The following is a 24,136-nucleotide window of genomic DNA, read 5'->3' as shown; positions in this document are numbered from 1 at the left end:
CACAGGTCCCACAGTATAAGATAATACAAATAAATATTAACCTCACCAAGGGTCTCCATCTTGTCCAGTGTGTTTATCATATGCCAGTGTTTTGTCTCCATTCCCTGTGTCAAAACATTTTCTTTTGCATTTATAAGGCTCTCCAGTTTCGGGGCTTCGAATAGTCAATGTCGTTTTAGCATCAGTCAGACATCCTAACTTTAATCTCTTTTGTTATTGTTGTTGTTATGCGAGAACATGTTGAAGGATGCGCTTCCTATTTCACTATCACTATCCATAAGTTCTCTGTTTAACTCACTTTCAAACATGAGCTTGACACAAGGGAATGATAGTGAATTCATTTTAATGAAAGTGTAACATACTAATATTAGTAAACAACTGTACAACTGCTAATAATAAACTTGGACTTTTCAGTCGATCAGCAGGCGATTATTTTCCAAACTTAACCCTTTCCCACATGGAAACCACTTTGGTCTGAGAAGACTTGGGAGTAAGGACACGAGCTGCTCGACTAAGCGGTATATTCCGAACTGTCAGTGGAGAAATGGTGTGGAATTATATTAGTAGACCAGTAAGCTGGAATGGAATTTATGAAAGTAAGAAACATCGTAATATGAAAGATTTGAAATTCAAGAGGAAAACTTAGGGCAAATATTCGCTTGCAGGAAGACGAATTAAGTATTGAAAAAAATTGACGACGGGAAATGTTCGACACATTTCCAACTGCTTTGAAATAATTTAAGAAAGGATTAGGTAAACAACTGATAGGAAATCTGCCACCTGAGTGACAGCCTTAAATCAGGATTAGTTGTGATTGATTGATTGGTTGATTGATTGATTGATTGATTGATTGATTGATTGATTGATTGATTGATTGATTGATTGATTGATTGATTGATTGATTGATTGATTGATTGATTGAATGATTGACTGACTGATTGATTGAAAATTGCGTGGTATTTAAAAATATTTTGGATGGGTATCATATGAGTTCCGTAGAGCTACCAACAAAATTGTGCATGTTACTTTTTAAATGGATTATAATTCATTGGGGCACAATTCCCAGTAGTGACAACAAAATATACCGTTGACAGTTTTACAGCTTCAGTTGTAGAGACTATTGCAGAGATGCAGACGGAGTCCACAGAGAAGAATGGCGGCGAAAATTTGAAAACGGGATGTGAAGAAGATGAGGAGGAAAATATGAAATGTTGCAAAGAAATCCAAAAATTATATACTGCTAGCAAGATACCCGTGCTTCGCTACCGTATTATACTGAAATTTATAATTGAATGCTTAACGTTTTATATATAATCCGCCGAAATTCATGATCTGATTCGCTTTCTGAGAGAATCCGCCAAAATACGTGATCTGACTCGTTTTCTGAGAGATTACGGCGAAGTTCCTCCCATTTTTAGTTTTTTTCCAGCAATCGATTTCGTACTTCTCGGGCTAGGTCCAGGTATTCCACCCGGTCAGTTGGGTCCCTAAATCTTTGCCATCTTTTCCTATAAGCACTTTTAATATGGATCAAATCCTTGGAGAGATCCGGCGTGGTGGCGTCTTGGGTGCCTTGGCGGTACTGAATCTGTGGCCGAACTGCATTCGTAGTCATTACCCTGCCAGGACCCGTTTCCAGCGCGGTCCGCACATTTTGACGACGGTCCAGAATATTATTATTAGGGTGGGTGATATTAGTTGAATTTAGGTTATTATATATATATAAAATTCGCTGGGGCCTTCAAGGACCACGTTAAGTCTTGTTGCATTTGACATTGAACTTGGCCTTCTTTCGAGCCCAAATTTCCCTCATTCTTTGTGAGTGGGTCTGCTTACGCTCCTCTGTCCAAGGGGCACCCCGTCTTCTCTTCGGTTGCTCGTCTCGGTTTAGCCAGTTCGTCAATATTTTCTTGCGGAAGAGATCTCTGTTAAGGGCGTCTTCAGCTGAGATATGTAGCATTTGCAGGTCTTCTTTGGTATTTCTAAACCAGGGAATTGTGGTTTTGGGGTTTGAATAAAAAAAGTGAAAGATTTATTTAGTTAACTTTCTTCCGTCCATTCTTTTCAGATGACCGTAAAATCGTGCCCGTCCTTTTCTGATTGTGTCGGTAATTTCCTCTATTTTGCTGTATACTTCCTTGTTGGATCTCTTTTGGTGGATTCCATTTCTGTACTTTGATCCCAAGATTCCTCTCACAATTTTGCGTTCTCTTTTCTCCAGTTCTTCAAGGAGTCCTTTGTTGGCATTTAGAGACAGGGTTTCGGCTGCATATAGAACTACTGGCTTCGTGACGTATCTTGGTGTTTTGGAAAAGGCATTTTTTTGTTGTAGATTGTGCGGGATGTTTGGTAGGCTATTTCCAGTTTGCGTACTCGCTCCTGAAGTGCTTCTTTGTCCAGTCCATTTTTCATGATGATCTCACCCAGGTATTTGAATTTGTCTACTCGGGTGATGTCCCCGTATTTTGTATGGTGTTTTGGTGGAGCCTCTTTGATGTTAGTCATTACTTCTGTTTTCTCAAACGATATCTGCAAACCAGTTTGTTCGGCAATTTCCTTTAAAATTTCAACTTGAGCTCTAGCAGTTTCTATGTCGTTTGAGAGAACAGCAATATCATCGGTAAATGCTAAGCAGTCTGTTGCGATCCCCTTGGATTTGGTTCCTATTCTTAATGGACTGTAGTTGGTTTCCTGTAATCTCACCCGCCAAGTTCTGATGATCTTTTCAAGAACGCAGTTGAAGAGTATCGGGAAGATTGTTATTAGTGGAATACTGTGTAGGAGGGATACTGACTGGAGGGTGATTGGGGATTTAAATAAGACTATGGAGTGGGTATGTGGGAAACTGGGAGTGAAATTTCTAGATCCTAATGGGTGGGTAGGAGATAGGGATCTGCGCTCGAATGGCCTTCATTTAAACCGCAGTGGTACGTATAAGTTAGGAAATTTGTTTGGAAGAGTAATAGGGAGGTACATTCAGGGAAACGGGATGGCCTAGGGAGCGGTGATAAGGGAACAGGGAACTGGAAATCAAGTAGGGATGACATAAAATTGTTAGTGTTGAACTGTAGAAGTATTGTAAAGAAAGGAATAGAATTAAGTAATTTAATAGATATATATATTTACCAGATATTGTAATAGGAGTTGAATCACGGCTGAGAAATGATATAATGGATGCAGAAATTTTCTCACGGCACTGGAGTGTGTATCGTAGAGATAGGATAGGAAAGGTGGGAGGGGGAGTTTTCATTCTGGTGAAAGAAGAATTTGTAAGCTACGAAAAAGTTAAAGATGAGACACATGAAATTCTAGGTGTAAGGCTCATTTCTAAAGATAATAGGCAACTTGATATATTTGGAGTGTACAGATCGGGAAAGGGTAGCACTGATGCGGATTCGGAATTATTTGATAGGATAGTCAGCTATGTGGGAAACCACATGGAAAGAAATGTGATTGTAGCGGGAGATCTGAATTTGCCAGATGTAAATTGGGAAGGAAATGCGAACGACAGGAAGCATGACCAACAAATGGCAAATAAGTTAATATGGGAAGGACAGCTGATTCAGAAAGTGATGGAACCAACCAGAGGGAAAAATATCCCGGATGTGGTGCTGATAAAACCAGATGAGCTCTATAGGGAAACTGAAGTAATAGATGTATTAGTGATCATGAAGCTGTTTTTGTGGTAGTTAAAAATAAATGCGATAGAAAGGAAGGTCTTAAAAGTAGGACTGTTAGGCAGTACCATATGGCTGATAAAGCAGGTATGAGGCAGTTTCTAAAAAGTAACTATGATCGGTGGAAAACGGTAAATAAAAATGTAAACAGACTCTAGGATGGGTTTAAAGAAATTGTTGAGGAATGCGAAAACAGGTTTGTACCTTTAAGGGTGGTAAGGAATGGTAAAGACCCACCTTATTATAATAGAGAAATAAAGAGACTAAGAAGGAGCTGCAGACTGGAAAGAAATAGAGTTAGAAGTGGCTGTGGAAGTAAGGAGAAATTGAAGGAACTTACTAGAAAATTGAATCTAGCAAAGAAGGCAGCTAAGGATAACATGATGGCAAGCATAATTGGCAGTCATAAAAATTTTAGTGAAAAATGGAAGGGTATGTATAGGTATTTTAAGGCAGAAACAGGTTCCAAGAAGGGCATTCCAGGAATAATTAATGAACAAGGGGAGTGTGTATGTGAGGATCTTCAAAAGGCAGAAGTATTCAGTCAGCAGTATGTAAAGATTGTTGGTTACAAGGATAATGTCGAGATAGAGGAAGAGACTAAGGCCAAAGAAGTAATAAAATTTACATATGATAACAATGACATTTACAATAAGATACAAAAGTTGAAAACTAGAAAAGCGGCTGGAATTGATCAGATTTCTGGGGATATACTGGAATATAGTACCATATCTGAAGTACTTATTTGATTATTGTTTGGTCGAAGGAGCTATACCAGATGAATGGAGAGTTGCTATAGTAGCCCCTGTGTATAAAGGAAAGGGTGATAGACATAAAGCTGAAAATTACAGGCCAGTAAGTTTGACATGCATTGTATGTAAGCTTTGGGAAGGCATTCTTTCTGATTATATTAGACATGTTTGTGAAATTAATAACTGGTTCGATAGAAGGCAATTCGGTTTTAGGAAAGGTTATTCCACTGAAGCTCAACTTGTAGGATTCCAGCAAGATATAGCAGATATCTTGGATTCTGGAGGTCAAATGGACTGTATCGCGATTGACATGTCTAAAGCATTTGATAAGGTGGATCATGGGAGACTACTGGCAAAAATGAGTGCAATTGGACTAGACAAAAGAGTGACTGAATGGGTTGCTATATTTCTAGAAAATAGATCTCAGAGAGTTAGAGTAGGTGAAGCTTTGTCTGACCCTGTAATAGTTGAGAGGGGAGTTCCTCAGGGCAGTGTTATCGTACCTTTATATTTTCTTATATATATAAATGATATGAGTAAAGGAGTGGAATCGGAGGTAAGGCTTATTGCGGATGATGTTATTCTCTATAGAGTGATAAATAAGTTACAAGATTGTGAGCAACTGCAAAGTGACTTCCAAAATATTGTGAGATGGACAGCAGGCAATGGTATGTTGATAAACGGGGCTAAAATTCAGGTTGTGAGTTTCACAAATAGGAAAAGTCCTCTCAGTTTTAATTACTGCGTTGATGGGCTGAAAGTTCCTTTTGGGGATCATTGTAAGTATCTAGGTGTTAATATAAGGAAAGATCTTCACTGGGGTAATCACATAAATGGGATTGTAAATAAAGGGTACCGATCTCTGCACATGGTTATGAGGGTGTTTAGGGGTTGTAGTAAGGATGTAAAGGAGAGTGCATATAAGTCTGTGGTAAGACCCCAACTAGAGTATGGTTCCAGTGTATGGGACCCTCACCAGGATTACCTGATTCAAGAACTGGAAAAAATCCAAAGAAAAGCAGCTCGATTTGTTCTGGGTGATTTCCGACAAAAGAGTAGCGTTACAAAAATGTTGCAATGTTTGGGTTGGGAAGAATTGAGAGAAAGAAGAAGAGCTGCTCGACTAAGTGGTATGTTCCGAGCTGTCAGCGGAGAGATGGCGTGGAATGACATTAGTAGATGAATAGGTTTGAATGGCGTTTATAAAAGTAGGAAAGATCACAATATGAAGATACGAGTAAAGTTGGAATTCAAGAGGACAAACTGGGGCAAATATTCATTTATAGGAAGGGGAGTTAGGGATTGGAATAACTTACCAAGGGAGATGTTCAATAAATTTCCAATTTCTTTGAAATCATTTCCGAAAAGTCTAGGAAAGCAACAGATAGGGAATCTGCCACCTGGGCGACTGCCCTAAATGCAGATCAGTATTGATTGATTGATTGATTGGGATAGCCCATCACCTTGTCGGACTCCTGTTTTGATGTCAAAAGAATGCGAGAGACTTCCCTGGAACTTTACCTTGGATTTTGTATTGGTCAGGCTGGCTCTAATTAATGCCAGCAGTTTCAAATCAACTCCAAATTCATTTAAGATGTTTAGCAGGACTTCCCGGTCAATGGAGTCGTATGCTTTCTTGAAGTCCACAAAGACAGACACATACTGCTTGGACCTTAGTGTACAATATCTGATGACCTTTTTGAGATTTTTGATCTGTTCAGCTGTTGAGCGACCTTTTCTGAACCCTCCTTGGTATTCACCTATTTGATGTTCGACTTGTGCTTCCAAACGCTCCAGGATGGCAAGTGATAGAATTTTGTAAGTCACGGGTAGCAAAGATATTCCTCTGTAGTTGTTGATGTTCTTCATGCTGCCTTTTTTGTGTAATGGATGAATCAAAGCTATTTTCCAATCTTCTTGTTCCAAATTTCTTCTATTTGCTTTTGCAAGATATCAAGTGATTCCTCTGGGGCATATTTCCATAGTTCTGCTACTACTGAGTCTTCCCCCGGCGCTTTGTTATTGTTGAGACGGGCAATGTGGCGCTTGATTTCATCTCTGTCGGGTGGTCTGGAATCTGGATACCTGAGTAAGGGTTCCTTGCTCTCGATGGGGCCTTGCGGTTTAGAGCAATTAAGTAAATTCTTGAAGTAATCTGCCAGAATGCTGCAATTTTCTTCATTTGACGTCGCCAGTGTGCCGTCCTTTTGCTCAAAGCATAGAGATGGTGGTTTATAGCCAGTGAGTTTGCGTTTGAAGGCTCTGTAGTACTCTCTGCTTTCATTCTTCCTAAAGTTTTGTTCTATCTTTTCAATGAGAGATTTTTCATATTTACCTTTCTCAGTTCTGAACACCCTAGCTGCTTGGGCACGTTGGGTTTTGTAGGTTTCCCAATCATTTTCTGATTTCGTAGAGTAGTACTGTTTCCACTCATTGAGTCTTTCTTGGAGGACTGATTCGCAGGTATTATTCCACCAGGCATGCTTTTTGCTTCTCTTGATTTCTGCAACGTCTTTGGCGGCATCAACAAGGAGAATTTTGGCGTTGTTAAAGTCAGTGTCATTTGGTCTAGCCTTCTCCTGGAACTCCTCGACCCTTTGCCGAAGTTTATCATTGTCGAAGCGTGTGATTTGTTTGGTTGTCTTCCTTGAGTTTGAGGGAATTGGTTTGAATTTGATAAGAGACATATAATGATCTGAGGCCATACTGATGCCTTTCTTTACCTTGTCATTCATAATCTCAGGGCTGTTTCTCCTGGAGATTGCAACATGATCAATTTGGAACTCTCCGAGAGCTTGGACGGGAGAACGCCAAGTCATATGCTTTCTGGGTAGATGGCGAAAGTGGGTCGACATGACCTGCAGGTTGTGATTTTCGCAAATGAACACCAGTCTTTTGCCGTTGGGATTGGTTCTTTTGTGAGCAGGGTAATTTCCTATAACTTTCTTGTACTTCTGTTCGCGACCTAGTTGGGCATTGAAGTCACCCAAAAGAAGCTTTGGGTTCTTATTCTTATTACTATTATTGATGTTCTGGACCCCACAGCAAGATGTAAGACCGCTACTTGGCGGTAAATTACATCTGGTGTCATTGTTGACAATGTGACCAGCACCATTGCCGCACGTAGGCAAGTGCGCGGGATTTCTGGCGATACAAATAATATACTTCCGTGCATTCATGACCTTATTATAGAGGTGAACAATTGCACGGTCAATGTCATTCCTAGCGTTTATTTCAAATGTTTCTAAAATTTTATTTATATGCCAGGAGAATCTACTGTAATCTGGCTTTAAGTTCTCCAAAGGAAAATATGGTTCTTGAAAACGAACTCAGGAAAGATTAAAAATGACCGGTTTATGATCAGAATAAGTACATTATGAACAGTAAAATCAATTGGTCTCAACTCCCTTTTCACCCCACCACCATTAAATTTATTTACCCCCTCCCCCCGAAAAAGGCGTGCTTCTTTATGTTTATAGGAGGTTCCAAATACCAATGTCCACGTCTGTTACCTTTAGTTTTGAGATAAAAGTATCCCCATAAAAATAATTCACTTTTTTCACTTCCTTTCACCCTGCCCCTTAAATGAATTTTCCGGCAAAAAAAAATACTTGTTTCTTTAATAGTAAAGGATCTTCTAAATGCCAATTATCACGACACTGACATCTTCAGTTTTTGAGATATGTGTCCTCATAAAAGGAATTCAACTCTTTTTCACCCCCGCCCTCAAGATGATTTTCCACCAAAACGCGTTTTTCTTTGTCAATAAAGGAGGTCCAAATACCAATTTTCACATCTGTAACAACTTTAGTTTTTATTAGATGTAAGTATCCTCATACAATTAATTGTTCAATTCTTTCACCTACCCCCAGCCCCTTCATTGGATTTTCCGAGAATATGTGTTTCTTTACTTTTAAAGCAGATTCCAAATATCAATTTTCACGTCTGCAAAATCTTTCGCTTTTGAAATAATAGTATCTTCATAGAAATAATTCAACTAATTTTTCAATTCCCCCCTTTAAGTGGATTTTCGAAAACAAAAAAATCGTATTTATTTTTAAAGGAGACTCCAAATACCAAATTTCACGTCTGTAACATCTTTAGTTTCATTAAAAGAATTCAACCCCATTTTCAGTCACTTTTATCCCGCCACCCCCACACATACACACAAGTAGTTTTTCCGAAAACAAAAAATACATGTTTCTTTATTTTAATGGAGATTAAAAATGCCATTTTTAACTTCTGTAACATGTAAGTTTTTTAGATATACTGCAGAAATGCTCATTTTAAAATTTTGCCCCCTTTTTAGTTCCCCTTAAGTGGAATTTCCAAAAACAAATCACCTATGTTTCTTTACTTTTACAGGAGAATCCAAATACCAATTTTTACGTCTGTAACATTTTACGTTTCTGAGATATACTGTAGATATAGTCTTTCTAAAAATTCACCCCAATTTGTCACTCATGTTTAACCCCCATTAATTGGATTTTCCAAAAACAAAAAATTTATTTACTTTTAAAGGAGATCCCAAATACCAATTTTCAGGTCGTTATGTCTTCAGTTCCTGTGATATAAGTATCCTCATTAAAGGCATTCAACCCATTTTTCACCCCTCCTATTGGGATTTTCCAAAAACAAAAAATACGTATTTTTTATTTTTAAAGGAGATTCTAAATACTAATTTTTACATGTGTAAACTTTTGAAGTTTTGAGATATAGATACGCTCATTTTAAAAATTAACCCCCTTTTTCACCCCATTTGCGACGGCATATCCAAAAATCTTCCCGTAGCGAGCACCTACATTGTAATATAAATGTACCCTCAAAATTTCATTTTGTTACGTCCAGTAGTTTTGGCTCGGCGGTGATGAATCAGTCAGTCAGTCAGTCAGTCAGTCAGTCAGTCAGTCAGTCAGTCAGTCAGTCAGAACATGTTATTTTATACATATAGATTTATAATGAACAAAGTAGTAAAAATATCTCACCCATTGGGTGGAAAATGTATTATGTGTGCTAAGTTTAGTAAAGCTCTGTCTGCTACTGTCTGAGAAAAGTATACCTAGAAATCGAGATTTTGAGAAATATATTTTACCTGAAATTTAACGTCATTTTCAGGAACATAGATGCATGTATCATTCCATATTTCCGATTTTAGGTTAACAAGATGCAATTCGATTCATATGCAAAGTTTCACTGTTTAATATTGTGGGAGGAAAAGAACCTCAAGCTAACGTGTAATTCTGTACTCAATTCAAATTGCAACTCTTCCGTGTGATTTCCAACGTAGCCATACTGGGAGTGGTTATGATGATGATGATTATTATTATTATTTACCGTTATTTTTAAGGGCCTAAACATCGAAGTCATCGGCTCCTGATACAGGAAACGATGAATGTCAAAATAAAACTCGCCGTTCTTCTAATACCTACAAATTAAAAGGGTAGGATAAAGGTGAGCAATCAATAAACACACAAAGTTTTTAGAGAAACTGGATTTATTGCTGTTGGCCAATGTGAGATACAGTCTCAAGTGCTTCACACACCACTTACAACAAAAATCACTGTCTCTGTAATGCCACCATGGGGGTTTATAACAACGAAAAGGTTCAATGCTGGATCTATTTATATAAATATGCATTTTCTCAAATAATCTAACCGTCTACTACAGTTGTAAAATCCTGAACCTTATTAACCAACAAAGGCACAAAATGACAACCATCGATACATCGTAACTTAACGAAACAAATACCCCTGGAATGTGTCCTTGGAATAAACAACTCACCATTTACAAAAGCGAGTATTTGCTTTTTATATCCACAATAAGAATAATAATAATAATAATAATAATAATAATAATGATATATGCACCCTGCTAATAAACTAAAACGTATATAATAATACCGTTTTTATTTCTATATATACATACACAGTTATATGCAGAGGAAAACAAAAATAGCTACAATAGAAACAATAAATTACAAAATAATAATAATAAAAGTACAATATCTGATACTGACCATGTGAGAGTAACAACATAACAAAACCAATAAGTGTAGCTTTGCTTAGATCCACTCCTTGTGCAGCTGAACGCATACAGTGGAACAATACTGAGTGCTTCATTACGCGTGGTATAGCATACGGGGGAGTAAACTTGTGACTGGAATGAAATCAAAAGATAAAATAGTACTATACCATGAAGAAAAAAGGAGAACTTATCCTCTAGATTTTCTAATATAAAGTGACTTAAGTCAGTCTGCAGGATGTTCGATCATCCTCAGACATACGGTATGGAAATACTAACTCTGGATGGAACTTCAATCTATTTGCTAAAGATCTTCTCAGTAAAAGTTGTAGTTAGAAACTATGGCGCATAATTTACTCATAAGAGAATGTGTAACTGAATGTTTGCGTGAAACTGGTTCTTTTTAGTTTATCGAATGCATAACTGGAATTGGTCCTTGTGAAACATAAAGTAACTTAGCAAATATAATATTGTCAACATCCCAGAAACCTTATTCAGAAAGAGACTTATTTCATTCGTGGTTATTTTTCAGGCAACATCAAAGCCCATAAGAATGTCAGGAGGAACATAACACAGTGAATTTAAAAAATACGATTCATACTTCGTTCACTTCGTTCAGAAATCAGTAAATTTGAAATATTTCTAATTTTGCAATTTAGTCTGTACATAATTTAAAAAGAAAGAAAGAAAGAAAGAAAGTATTATTCTACAAAAATCACAAAATGCTAACAATAATTTTGACATTTTCCGCAATAAAATCGCTTGACATTCTCGGAGTGGTATCAGTGGCATAATTAATGAACTTCTAAATCAACAGGGATGAGTCGTTCAGGCGGTTAAGGCGCTGGCTTTTTGAGCTTATGTCGGCAGGCTCGATCCTGGCTCAGTTCGGTGGTGATTGAAGGTGCTCAAATACATCACCCCTGTATCGGTAGATTTACCGGTATGTCAAAGAACTCCTGCGGGACAACATTTTGGCAAGTCTCCAAAAACCATAAAAGTAGTTAGTGGGACGTAAAAATAATAACATTATTATTAATCGAGGAAACCAACATATTTTATTTTATTTTAAATGCTATTTGTCCGGGGCGGCGACCTATAGAGATCTTTTGCCCCTACTTGCACCATGTGATATGAACCTGTCTGTAATTGGAAGGGAGGACGTGTAGAGTGTTGAATGTGAGGAAATGAACGTCAAGGATGACACAAACACCCAGTCCCCAGGCCAGGGATATTAATCATTTACATTTAAAAACCCCTGACCCGGCCGGGAATCGAGCCCGGGGCCGCCGGTTAACAGGCGGACGCGTTGCCCCCTACACCGCGGGGTCGGACAAAACCAAGATATACTTAGTCTATTTACAATGGCACTTCATACATTTCAACGATGCCTCGATTTTTTGGAATAGTTAATGCATTATTAGAGATGGGGAAGCTCGTTACAGATATTCATTTAAAATAATGAACAGAATTTTATGTCCGCCTCTGTGATGTAGTGGTTACTGTGATTAGCTGCCACCCCCGGAGGCCCGGGTTCAATTCCCGGCTCTGCCACGAAATTTGTAAAGTGGTACGAGGGCTGAAACGGGGTCCACTCAGCCTCGGGAGCTCAACTGAGTAGGGGTGGATTCGATTCCCACCTTAGCCATCCTGGAAGTGGTTTTCCGTGGTTTCCCAATTCTCTTCCAGGCAAATGCCGGGATGGTACCTAACTTAAGGCTACGGCCGCTTCCTTCCCTCTTCCTTGTATATCCCGTCCAATAATCCCTGTACAGCATAGCAGGTGAGGCCGCCTAGGTGAGGTACTGGTCATCCTCCCCTGTTGTATCCCCAGACCTAGAGTCTGAAGCTCCAGGACACTGCCCTTGAGGCGGTAGAGGTGGGATCCATCGCTGAGTCAGAGCCAACCCTGGAGGGTAAGCAGATTCAGAAGAAGAAGAACAGAATTTTAAGTCCTCCTTTATCTGGTGACCATATATGTCAAACTTTATTTAACCCTAGAAAGCTTAAGTGAGTCCCTCAGTTCCTTTATACGAGGTAATTTCCTTAATATGAATTATACTGTTACTGAGGTTTCAGAATTTTTCATTTATGTCCGACTGAATCTTTCTTGAGAAGTTTATAAATGTTGCGTTTTAATTGTGTACCCTTAGTTGGAGAAATTATTTTCAAACTTAGGAGCAGGAACTAATTCCGTTTCTGATATGAAGGAAACGTCCTCTCTGTCTTCCTCCAAGGAGAAGAGAAAACAAATATATGATTTCTTCCGATCATTCAACATTAAGAAAAGTGTGTCAAAATACAAGAAACAATACCGAGAAATGGAACTATTTTTCACTGTATGACACTATATAACCTTTCCAAAAAATGTCACGTATAAAACTGCACACTACAAGGAGAAACACATTAGAAGATGCTAGATTTCTTTCAAATATAAATTTTCATGGTCGATTCTAAACGAAATTATTGGAAATGTATAACATTTATGAGGCAATGTCATTCAGACAATAGCTGTAAGTAGTAAACTGACCCTGATAGGACACATTTAACGTCGTGTTATTGGTAGTGGCGGTGCTGCTGGTTCAAATACTAATAACAGTAACCAGAGATAAAAAGCTAAGATACTCCAACAAAACTGTATTCACACAGCAGAAGCCCAACGGACCTAACTTAGACTTGATAAGATTGTGAAGGAGTTTGAACGTTTTAGAGTTAAATCATTCCAGCAAAGATTTAATACGAATGGTGCTATAACGAATTAAAACGTTTCGCCATTTGAAAAACATTTCCCAGTTGTTTTCTTAAACTGTGATCGATTCATATTCAAATGCCTAATTCGAAACCAAGATGTGTTCATAAACTGACAAACACTGATCGAAGAGCGAAGTTACGGCCACATAAACGGCAAGCAACTCTTGTAGTATTATATGTGGGATTTAAAAATGTAAGTGTCCTGCCCTCCACCTTCCTGAATGCGACATTACTGACAAATTCGTTAAGAAGGAAAGAAGGAAACCATACTTTTCAGTGTCGATTCTGTTCACGAAATGTTAAAACTTTTCAGTCTGTTGAAAACAATAATTTTAACACATATAAATTATAACATACCTGTAAAAAATAACTTTTGACGTGAGAATAGAATCCCGAAAACAAACTAAGCTTTTACAACACTACTGAATAACTTTTGACATGCACTTAGATGTGGAAGAAACACTTGCCATTGTCCTGGAGCTATCGAGACTGGGCATCGCAGGAGATGTACCTGACAAGTTGACGGTGTTACCAGGAAGCTACCAGCACGATATATTGAGCGTGCCATGTGGTGATGGAGAAGACTCGTGACTGTTCGCGACATTGTAAAATGCATCAGCTTCAACACCGGAACTGGGGCTTCCCTTATTCTAGGTCACGACAGCAAAGTAACGTAAGTCTCCCACGCCTATTTCTTTAAAAAACTGTTAAAAAGAACAACTCGCAGGACTTTAACCCAATCCTCACATGTAGTGATTTTAGAGTGCTTAGGGTGGACAAATATTTAGCTCCTACACGTCAGACGACTACTTTAAGGGATGAAATACAACATCGTGGTCCAAAAGTTTACTTTTCCCTTTTGGTATAGAATGCACTTCCCTCTTTAATTTGGTGAAAAACGTTATCTACACCGCATCAGAACAAATGTCCATTTATGTCACTGGCTACGTTCCACTCTGTCATACAATATGTTTGTTGCTAGTTTTCCGTAACATTCGTCTTTACACGTGGTTTTCATTATAATTACAATATACTAAAGGTATCTGCATGGAACTTTGCGTGATAGTATACTTATATGAACATTCTGCTCTAGACGCAAGTAATTTACCTTTTCATAACATAACTAGCAAATGTACCCGTGCTTCGGTACGGTATTCTACATTGTATGCGGATATCGAAGTAAATTACTGTACATGCAGCGAATACGTTCCTTTTAAATTGCATGTCCCTTAGCGTTATCCAGACAACAGCAGGGGGAGGTTTCCATACGTTGTTTCCAATGTAAAGTGCGAGTTGCTGAGTTGTGATGACAACGGCAGGCTCACTTGCCTACTGCCATTCACAATCGAGTAGTTAAGTTTTCATTATAATGGGAGGCCCCATTACCTACTGCGCGGACACTAGATTTGGGGAGTTTTCGTTAAAATGGCAGGCGCCCTTTCCTACTTCCAGACAGATTACAGTCGATAAGTTTTTATATAATAGCAGGCACCTTCCCTACTGCCAGTCAAAATTGAGTTGTGCTGTTATCATCACAATGACAGGCCCCTCTTCGTAATGACAGTCACACCGAGTTGGCGAGTTTCCATTATAACAGCAAGGCCACTATGCCTAATGCCAGTCACATTTTACATAGGTGAATTTGTTTATAATGGCAGGCACACTTGCCTACTCCCAAAAACAATCCGTTAGGGGAGCTTTGAACAAAATTGCATTCTCTCGTGAATTCTGTCAGTCAAATCGAGAAGGGAGTTTTTAATTGCAATGGTACTCCCTCGTTACTAACGCTAGTTACAAAGGAGTTGGAGAAGGATCCCATTCCTACTGCCAGTCAAAGTCGATGTGGAGAGTAATGATTACAATAACAGACGCCCTCCTGCTGAGAGTCACTATCGATGTAAAATATGAATTATAATGGCAAATACACCCTTTCTACATCGCTACAAATCGACGTCAATGAATATATAGGGTAATTCCGGGAGAGTTGCCGCACTTTTTATGTCTTTTGTTATATCTCGGTATATTTACTTTAAAAATTGTTGCAAATTCATCGAGCATAATTTGAAAACATGTACATTTGATCAGGGATGAACAAAATATTGGCAATTGAAAGTAAATGGGAGAAAGGAGTGTACAAAGGAATTGTTGCATCTGCGGCGTCTCTCCCTGGATCCCGGTATAGATGCCGACTTTGCTCGGGAGAGGTGCCGCGAGTAAAATAATTAATGACAAAATCAAATTTAAGCCAATTTCTTCAACTTTAATATAACCGAACACTAGAACGTACTACAAGACAATTATATCCGCATAATATAATCATTCAATGGAAAAAATCTATCTGATAATTTACAACATTAAAATCATATTTTAATTTCGATTTACTATAAATGTGCATGTGCAATGGATTCTTCACTGTGTTATATAAAACCCCACGGCACTTAACACCCTTGAAATGGCTCTGGCCTGCACAGCGACCGCTGCTCAGCCCGAAGGCCAACTATCAGGGAGAGACGCCGCACCCTCCCGTTTTCATACCTCAAGGCTATCATGGCCCAAAATTAGCTTACTCTCAACTACAGTTATGTTTCTGACGTCTACTGTACTAAAAACGTCTGATTTAAGCATTTGAAGCCAACTTAATATACAATAAATTAACACACGCAAAAACTTTGTCAGGAGGAAACATGTACTCGCCTCATGATATCGGCTATAATTGGTGTAATATACGAGCAAATTTCGTCACACTCGCAGACAGTAGTTCTTCCTTAGATACTGAAAAACCACACATATTGCCATCTAGCTGTGACGATGGGAACCTTCAGCTACAGTGTATGCGGCATCTCTACCGGGGCGGCATCTGTCCTGGATTTACCTTATATATATTTAAATATAGATTGACATACGAAGTATATGCATGTTCACAATATTGCAAACCTTCATTTACAGATTAACTGGTGCTAAACGATACTTGATATCGACAAACGGATTGTACCATAAGACGCCTCATTTAGCGGTCTAAATGGCTGGTCTTAAAATATTTTCTCCTGTCTCATCTATGTATGGGTAAAATTGAGTTACAAACGCTGAATAGGACGAAATAATTTGGGTAAGGTTTTCTCACAGTGCATTACTTTTGGGTACTAACGTGACAGCTACAAACATAGAATTTGGCTCACGTATGGATACTGGGTGGAGCAATGTTCGTGCAGAATTAGATGATTCTATCTTTCATGAAAGTGAGTCGAACTACGAATTATGCGTGTACAAATAGCAAAATGTCTGTGTAATCGAGAAACAGAGACAAATCTAGCATACACGGAATAGAGATACGACGAAACGTCATAGGACCAAAGTTGTAGATCACTCTAATTTGAACTGAGATTATGCCATCCGTTTTGTGATACGGCTTACCGTTTAGCCACGAAATTCCTCGAAACGAAGATCTGCACCTACATTAAAATTGTCTGAATATTTCGATATTTTTCGGGGGTGTGTTGTCTGTTGGGTATTCAGCCAGAAGGCTGGTTTGATCCTATGCAGCTCCGCCAACTGCTGTCATAAATAGCCTAGGCGTCACTGAAGAGGCGTACTAGGGAAATGAGGAGCGAGGTAGTTTCCCGTTGCTTTCCTCATTTTCGGGGGTAAAAAATGAAATATTTAAAGATCTTGGAAGCTTTCTGTCGATTACAGGCTAAGAGATAATTTTTCCAAATTTAAATTTTCTAGCTCGTCTGGTAGGTTGTGCCTCAGTCTTGCTTTGGGGGAGGGGTGGGGTTATAAATGAGGACTTTCAGGAAACTAAAGCTAACAAATATGCAGATGGTCATTATTACACCAGAAACGGATAACTGTACGGAAATTTAGCCAAAATAGTCAAATTACAGACATGCAGTCGTTACGATTTTATTTATATAGATTAGTAATGCAAAAATTGAAACAAATGTGTATATCAGAAGGTAACATCCGCCTCCTTGGCTGAACGGTCAGAGTATTGCCTTAAGTTCAGAGGGTTCTGGGTTTGATTCCAGGTCCTGGTGGAGAATATAACAGCGTATGGTTAATTCCTCTGGCTCTCAGGGATTGGGTGTATTGTTAATTTTGCTGTACTTCTCTTCATCCAGATTCAACACACCACACTACCACCTACCACAGGAACACACAATAGTGAATACACCCTTCGACATAAGATTGCGTCATGAAGGGAAATCGGCCGTAAAACAGGACCAAATCTCCATGTGCGACAAAGTTCGCTACCACGACCCCGCGGATGTGGGAAAAGCTGTAGAATAAGAAAACGTTATGCGCATTTGGCAATATTCTATTAGCTACGCGGTACAGTTTTTTAAGCGATGGTATATTCAGGGACAAGACCGACCAGCTATGAGATGTTTGGCCAAATACAGCCGTCGCTGACCTGTCCAAATCGAACCGAATCTCAACCAGTTTATGCAGACCTCTAATCAGTAGTATAGGTAAGGGTGTATTCTGCCCGAAGGCAGGTCCGAACCTCCGCAGATGTGTGCCTGAGCCGGAGTTTACGTACGGTAGGGTGGCCAGTTCCTTTCCGCTCCTCCATTCCCTTACCCCCAACCAACAGAGCGTGGCAACCCATCCAGATCTTGACCACGCCCAATGTTGCTTAACTTCGGAGATCTCAGGGGATCCGGCGTTTCAACACGGCTACGACCGTTTGCAGTTAGCAGTTACTAAGCTATAAATATTTATATGCCGAGTCCTCAGCCCGAAGGTTGGTTTGATCCCCAACAGCTCCATCAGATGTCAAAAATAGCCTAAGAAACACTGACGAAGCTTACAAGGGAAATGATGAGAAGTGTTCAAATTATTCCTTTAAATTATGTTCCTTCGCAGTCGCTTCCTTCCGTTGCAGTCCTTAGCGATCCAAAAATAAATATTTAAATTTAACTAAATTTAAACTAGGGAATGGTGCACCCCCTCGTTAGAAAAAGGAACCTTTACAGTCATATCTACGTTTCCATTACAAATACTGCAGAATAGCAAACATTCTTCAAAAGTCAGTAAGGAATTTAAAACCAGTGCTCTCCTGCAAAGGGAGGGAAGTAATGTACGCCATAGTCTTCCTTACTTAACTGATGCATTCAGCTGCACATATTTATTTGGAGTGACCATCACCCCAGAAATGGATGCCACATACCAATCTTCTAAAATCTATCAACAAGAACACTACAAAGGAATTCGTGTTCAACTGGCCTTGACACATGAGAATCAATAGGACGGAAACATGTCCGCAGCCGGACAATGTGGTAGCTAACACACCAAAAACAACGGACTGTGGAACTTCAACGGTTTCCCAAAACCTTCCTCGTCTTTGAGGTCATTCTTGAAGCACTCAAAAACCATCTTATTATCATACGTGTGGATAGTTCTTCGCACAATCGCTACGTATGCAAGTTATTTCAAAGCATTGAAATGCAGATGAATGTAGTCTATGACAATATTGAAACTAGATAACATTTATAAAGGTCAAAATCGGCATGAGCACTTTTTTCTTCACTGAATATCACTACAGCTGACCTTTACACGTGGAATAATAATAATAATAATAATAATAATAATAATAATAATAATAATAATAATAATAATAATATACCCAGCGAGCTGGCTGCGGAATTCGGGTCGTAAAGCCGTTAGCTTGGTGGGTTCGAGCCCATTATCGGCAACCTTGAATATGGTTTTCCATAATTTCCCCATTTTCAGATCAGGCAAATGCTGGTGGTGTACCGGTACGTCATTTAAGGCTATAGTCGCTTCCCTCGCAATCCTAGCCTTGTGCTACGACAACGTCGCCATAAGACCTGTCTGGATCTGGTGGTGTACCGGTACGTCATTTAAGGCTATAGTCGCTTCCCTCGCAATCCTAGCCTTGTGCTACGACAACGTCGCCATAAGACCTGTCTGGATTTGTGGGAAAAGATTTCCATAATAATAATAATAATAATAATAATAATAATAATAATAATAATAATAATAATAATAATAATAATAATAATAATAATAATAATAATAATAATAATAATAAGTAGCACTCTCCCTTTGACAAATACCGTATCTTCCATCCCAGAAGAATCAGCATGCGAACTGTTACATCAGGTCCGTTTCGTACCGTTATCAGTTCTATAAACTGCACTACTACAAAAATAGCATTCAGTATTGAGCAGACTCGCATGCCTTCATTCGATGATTAGTTTTAACAACAAGCAGAAAATAACTCCTTTTGACATTAAGAATAAAGATGATCTTAAGAATCTGGCACTAACGCGATGCTAGTTTTGTAATGATGGTACTACAATTATTACCGTTCAAATTTGACCTCATTATCATCTTTTGGGAAACCCTGATCATTATCAGAGAAGCGCTAGACATTAGCTTCGGTCCACAGTCCCTTACTTATTAATAGCAATTTGCCCAATTCGTTACACCGTCCGCAATTTGAACGGGGCGAATTTTAGCAATTTGAACGGGGCGAATTTTAATTATGTATATTGAACTAGTAGTTGACTGCTAGCCCCCACCACCAGCTGGAACAGGAACAGAGCCCATGGATGGCACGAAAGACGCAAGAACCTCAACGACTCGAAATTCATGGTATCTTCTTTCACTGCACAATTTGGCATAGAAAACATTCACATTGGAATGAAGAGAGCGGTGGAGGACGTAACATAACATAGTGGGATGGAAGTGAAAACCTTTCAATCATTCACTTTGGAGATCCAGCCATTATGGTACTACTTACCTTTGTCGTATTTTACCTCACTCTGTCGCACGAACTCACACCCACACACAAACATGATAATATACATTTTCCTTAACTGAAGGAAACATGAAGTACCTTCTCCCATAACCACAACGGACTTCCTTATATAATTGATCAACAACATATATTTTCAGAGAGGATTGGAGCCTCTGTATATATTACCTTTGTATTATTAATATTATTATAATATTCACCGGTAGAGTATTAGCCCAAATCTCCGGACATATTTTTTCCCAACTTGAATTTGTTACCGATGGGGAGATCAGTTCTCTCCAGTTCTTCCAGTCAATAGACAGTACGCAATCACACCTAATACTAACCACAAGAAATGTTGCTTAACTTCGTCGATCTCAAGGTATTGTGTACTTTGAAATGGAGTTCGTTCTGCTTGCTTAGTATGTCAGTTCCCGCAGTACACTGTAATTTGAATTAACCTTCTAACCTCATGAATAAGAATTAATTTCTGATCAAGACAACAACATTTAATAACATGAAAATTTTATGGTTTCCTGTCGATAATAAACTAAAAACACAATTCCAATAACTTGTCTCTTCGACGATTAGCAACAATACCTATAGCATCTTTACAGTCTCTGGTCATAGTCTTCTTGACTTCACAGATTTCTCTGACCTCACGAGGTAGCTTTAGGTCCCAGCTGAGACTGAGCATATAAAAAGTTCTAAACTTGCTGCAGTGCGAGACACATTGTGCAAGCTGATGAGGCAAGGTAGGTGTAAGAGACACATCTGAATGTGAGGTTTACCACATCAAGTAAGTTATAAAATTAAATGAAGCCACTTCAGATATCACTAATTCATCACAAAGAACTGATCTTAAATAGATATTGATAATTAGTCCTCGTATATATTATTTCTTAAATGTCAGTCAGACAAAATCTATCATCCTCTATGTGGAACAAACCTAGGTGCATTATATGCAATGAAGTTTCTTTTCAACCGATGATGAAAAAAAATATCCGATGTACCATGTAGTTGCAAAACACATTATCTCACTCATCGCGTGACAGCATACTACAGAAGGGAAGGGATTGCAGCTGTGTTGTGCACCGGATCGCTGAAACAATGAGTCGAGTATTGGGAGTCACTTAACTCATTCGATATCACATTATAGGAATCAGTAACATTTCATTAAAATGAAAATCGGAACACTTAGGTACAGTGATACGATGGTAAGTTACTTTAATGTGTCAATAATTAAGTGCGTATTATCGGCCAAATATATAGAGTGGCTATGCAATCCATGGGCTCTGGTGAAGGATATTTAACGACATCTTATTCTGAATCTTATTCTGAAACTAAAATCAATTTTTGTACATATTCAAAAACCATACACTAATTATTTTTTCACTATATACATAATTACCAATATTAAACAACACTATATACATATCTACTTATAATAATTCAATAAATTAATTACCAAACTAAATGAAACAAGTGTTAATGAAGCTTCGTTCCAGAGAAACGTCATCCCCGTGTATTCTTTCTAATATTATTGTTAAAAGCACTTTCTCCCTTGCCCTTTCACAAGTATTCGAACATTCGCTAAACAATACAAGGCCATTAGGATGCAAACACTTCCCAAACTAACACTATTAACCCTTTGAGCCCACAGATAAAATCATTTAGTATGGTGCCTTACTTATCAACACGGAGGATGCTCTGCGGTTACCAGAGACCTCTTGTGGAAACGTATCCAAGCCAATGCTCTGTGCATGAGTCGGATAAAATGGGCGACAAAACCAAAATCGCAGAACTCGTAAAAATGTTTGTGGTTCAAAGAGCTAACATATAAATCTATCATCACTCATTTCTACCACTCAAATTAGTTATTCTGCAATAAAGTGTAAATACATTGTGTAGTGTTTCGTGAAGTCTTTTTATACAACTTATTGAAGGAATATAATTTGATGTATCGTTTATTGTAATGCACACAACTTATTTTAAAAATGACTGACCTTAGGATTCATGCAGCAATGAACTGCACGTACTGGCTTTCAATAATACTTCCGACACATTGTTTATAATAGCACCAAGAGTACATGAGCGGGTCCCACCTACCGCAATGGCGGGGAGGTCACATTTACCAACAAACAAGATTTGCTTTTCAAATGAGGGCATTAACAACTAAAATGTACCAAAAGATCCTTGCATATCACATTAGTTTGAGCCATTGTATATGGAATTCTGAGATGAAAAGTCGCGTCTTCTAAGACAATCTAGTGTTATAATGATCATAAGATTAATAGTCACGCAAAACTCTACGGTTGTCTTTTCCTTCCAAGTCGTTACGGTGAGCAGATCTATTTGTGCCAGGAATTTGTTCCACAAACCAAAGTAAAGGGCCTTTAAGGGAAGTATGAGGATAGCTCATGATAGCGATGAGTCCCTTAAAAAGAAAGAAAAAAATCTGCACGCTGGAATCTAGACTCTTTGAAGTCGAATGTTCAATGGTTTCCAGCATCAGTTCCTACAGGTAGCAGCATCATAAAAATTGTTCGCACTCTCATTATTACTGAGAATTATATAGCTATCGGGCTAGAGGTTATAGGTCCTATGAATGGTTGCTTTCGAAAAATATAGACATACACTGTTATTACCGATTGGTTTCAAGTAATTAACTAATACATCGACGATGGGAAGTGTCGGAGACCAAATGAATGGCACAATCGCAGTACATGGGGTTAAACTTGATAAATTCACCTAGAAATATCTGGGTTTTTACATCAGTTTTGGCTGCATTACCACTGTCGATGTAAAAACATGAGTCACTGCCACACTGCTTAAACTGCGCTATGTTAGTGGAGTGATGTACGATAAGAAAATTGCATTGCGTCTAAAATCTAAGGCCGGCCCCGCGGTGTAGGGGTAGCGTGCCTGCCTCTTACCCGAAGGCCCTGGGTTCGATTCCCGGCCAGACCAGGGATTTTAACCTGCATCTGAGGGCTGGTTAGAGGTCCACTCAGCCTACGTGATTACAATTGAGGAGGTATCTGACGGTGAGATGGCGGCCCGGTTCTAGAAAACCAAGAATAACGGCCGAGAGGAACCGTCGTGCTGACCACACGGCAGCCAAAACCGATTCCTTCTACCTCTGTACAAAATTTCATTCACCATCATTCATTTCACCCTCATTATCTCCTCAAATGAGGTTGGCGTCAGGAAGGGCATCCGGCTGTAAAACATGGCATATAATTTCATCTCACCTCATCCCAGACCCGTATCATGAAAATGGACTAATGGGTAGACACATGCAGATTAGGGTTATGGAGTACCGAACCTCAGTACTTTGTGGCATACTCTACTCGGGAAACAAGTGAATTCGAATCCCCTGTCGGCCATCCTCAAAATGGTTTTCCGTGGTTTCCCATTTCAACTGAAGACAAATGCATGGATGGTACCTTTCACAAGGCCACGGCCGCTTCCTTCCCATTCCTAAACCTGTACAATAACACCTACACGCACAAACAACACCCTCACACAGTGGTACGTGTCACCCTCAAGGGGTTAACCGGAAAAGGCAAGTACTCGGGAATTCCCGGCACTAAAAGCGATAGGCCTATGCTAAATATATATATAGGATGTCTCAAAATAATGTAACTTACTAACACTTAGAAGGACTGTAAAGTCATTATTTGTAGCCATGGAGACAAGTTTGAGGGCTTGAATTACAGAAGTAATTACAGAATCATGTTCGCAAATGTTCAAATTGATGACCGTTATTATCCAGATAACACGAAACAATGGATTCGCAAACGTCACGAAACAGTATATTTGAAATTTCATGACGTCTTTGAATTTCCTATTTCAGTGCATCAATTGTTCTTGGTTTTGTGCAATAAACCCTGTCCTTCAGGTATCCCCATAAAAAAAAAAAAAAGTCCATTTGCTTGAGGTCTCCCTTCTGAACCGTCTTTGCACTTACGTGGCGTTTTCGGGTTTCCAATAGCATTTAAGGACAAACTTTATCTCTTCAAAGCTAAGTTGATCTCCTATCATGCTGTTACATTAGTTACACGTGAAAACAAAAACAAAACAAAACAAAACGACTCTGTGGTCACTCGGCGTGTTAGTACATTATTTTGAGACACTTGTATAATACGGGCCTTGATAATGTAGGT

The sequence above is a fragment of the Anabrus simplex genome, chromosome 1 (genome assembly GCF_040414725.1).
Source record: "Anabrus simplex isolate iqAnaSimp1 chromosome 1, ASM4041472v1, whole genome shotgun sequence".
Lineage (NCBI taxonomy): Eukaryota > Metazoa > Arthropoda > Insecta > Orthoptera > Tettigoniidae > Anabrus > Anabrus simplex.
Note: the sequence above shows the minus strand (reverse complement) of the source record.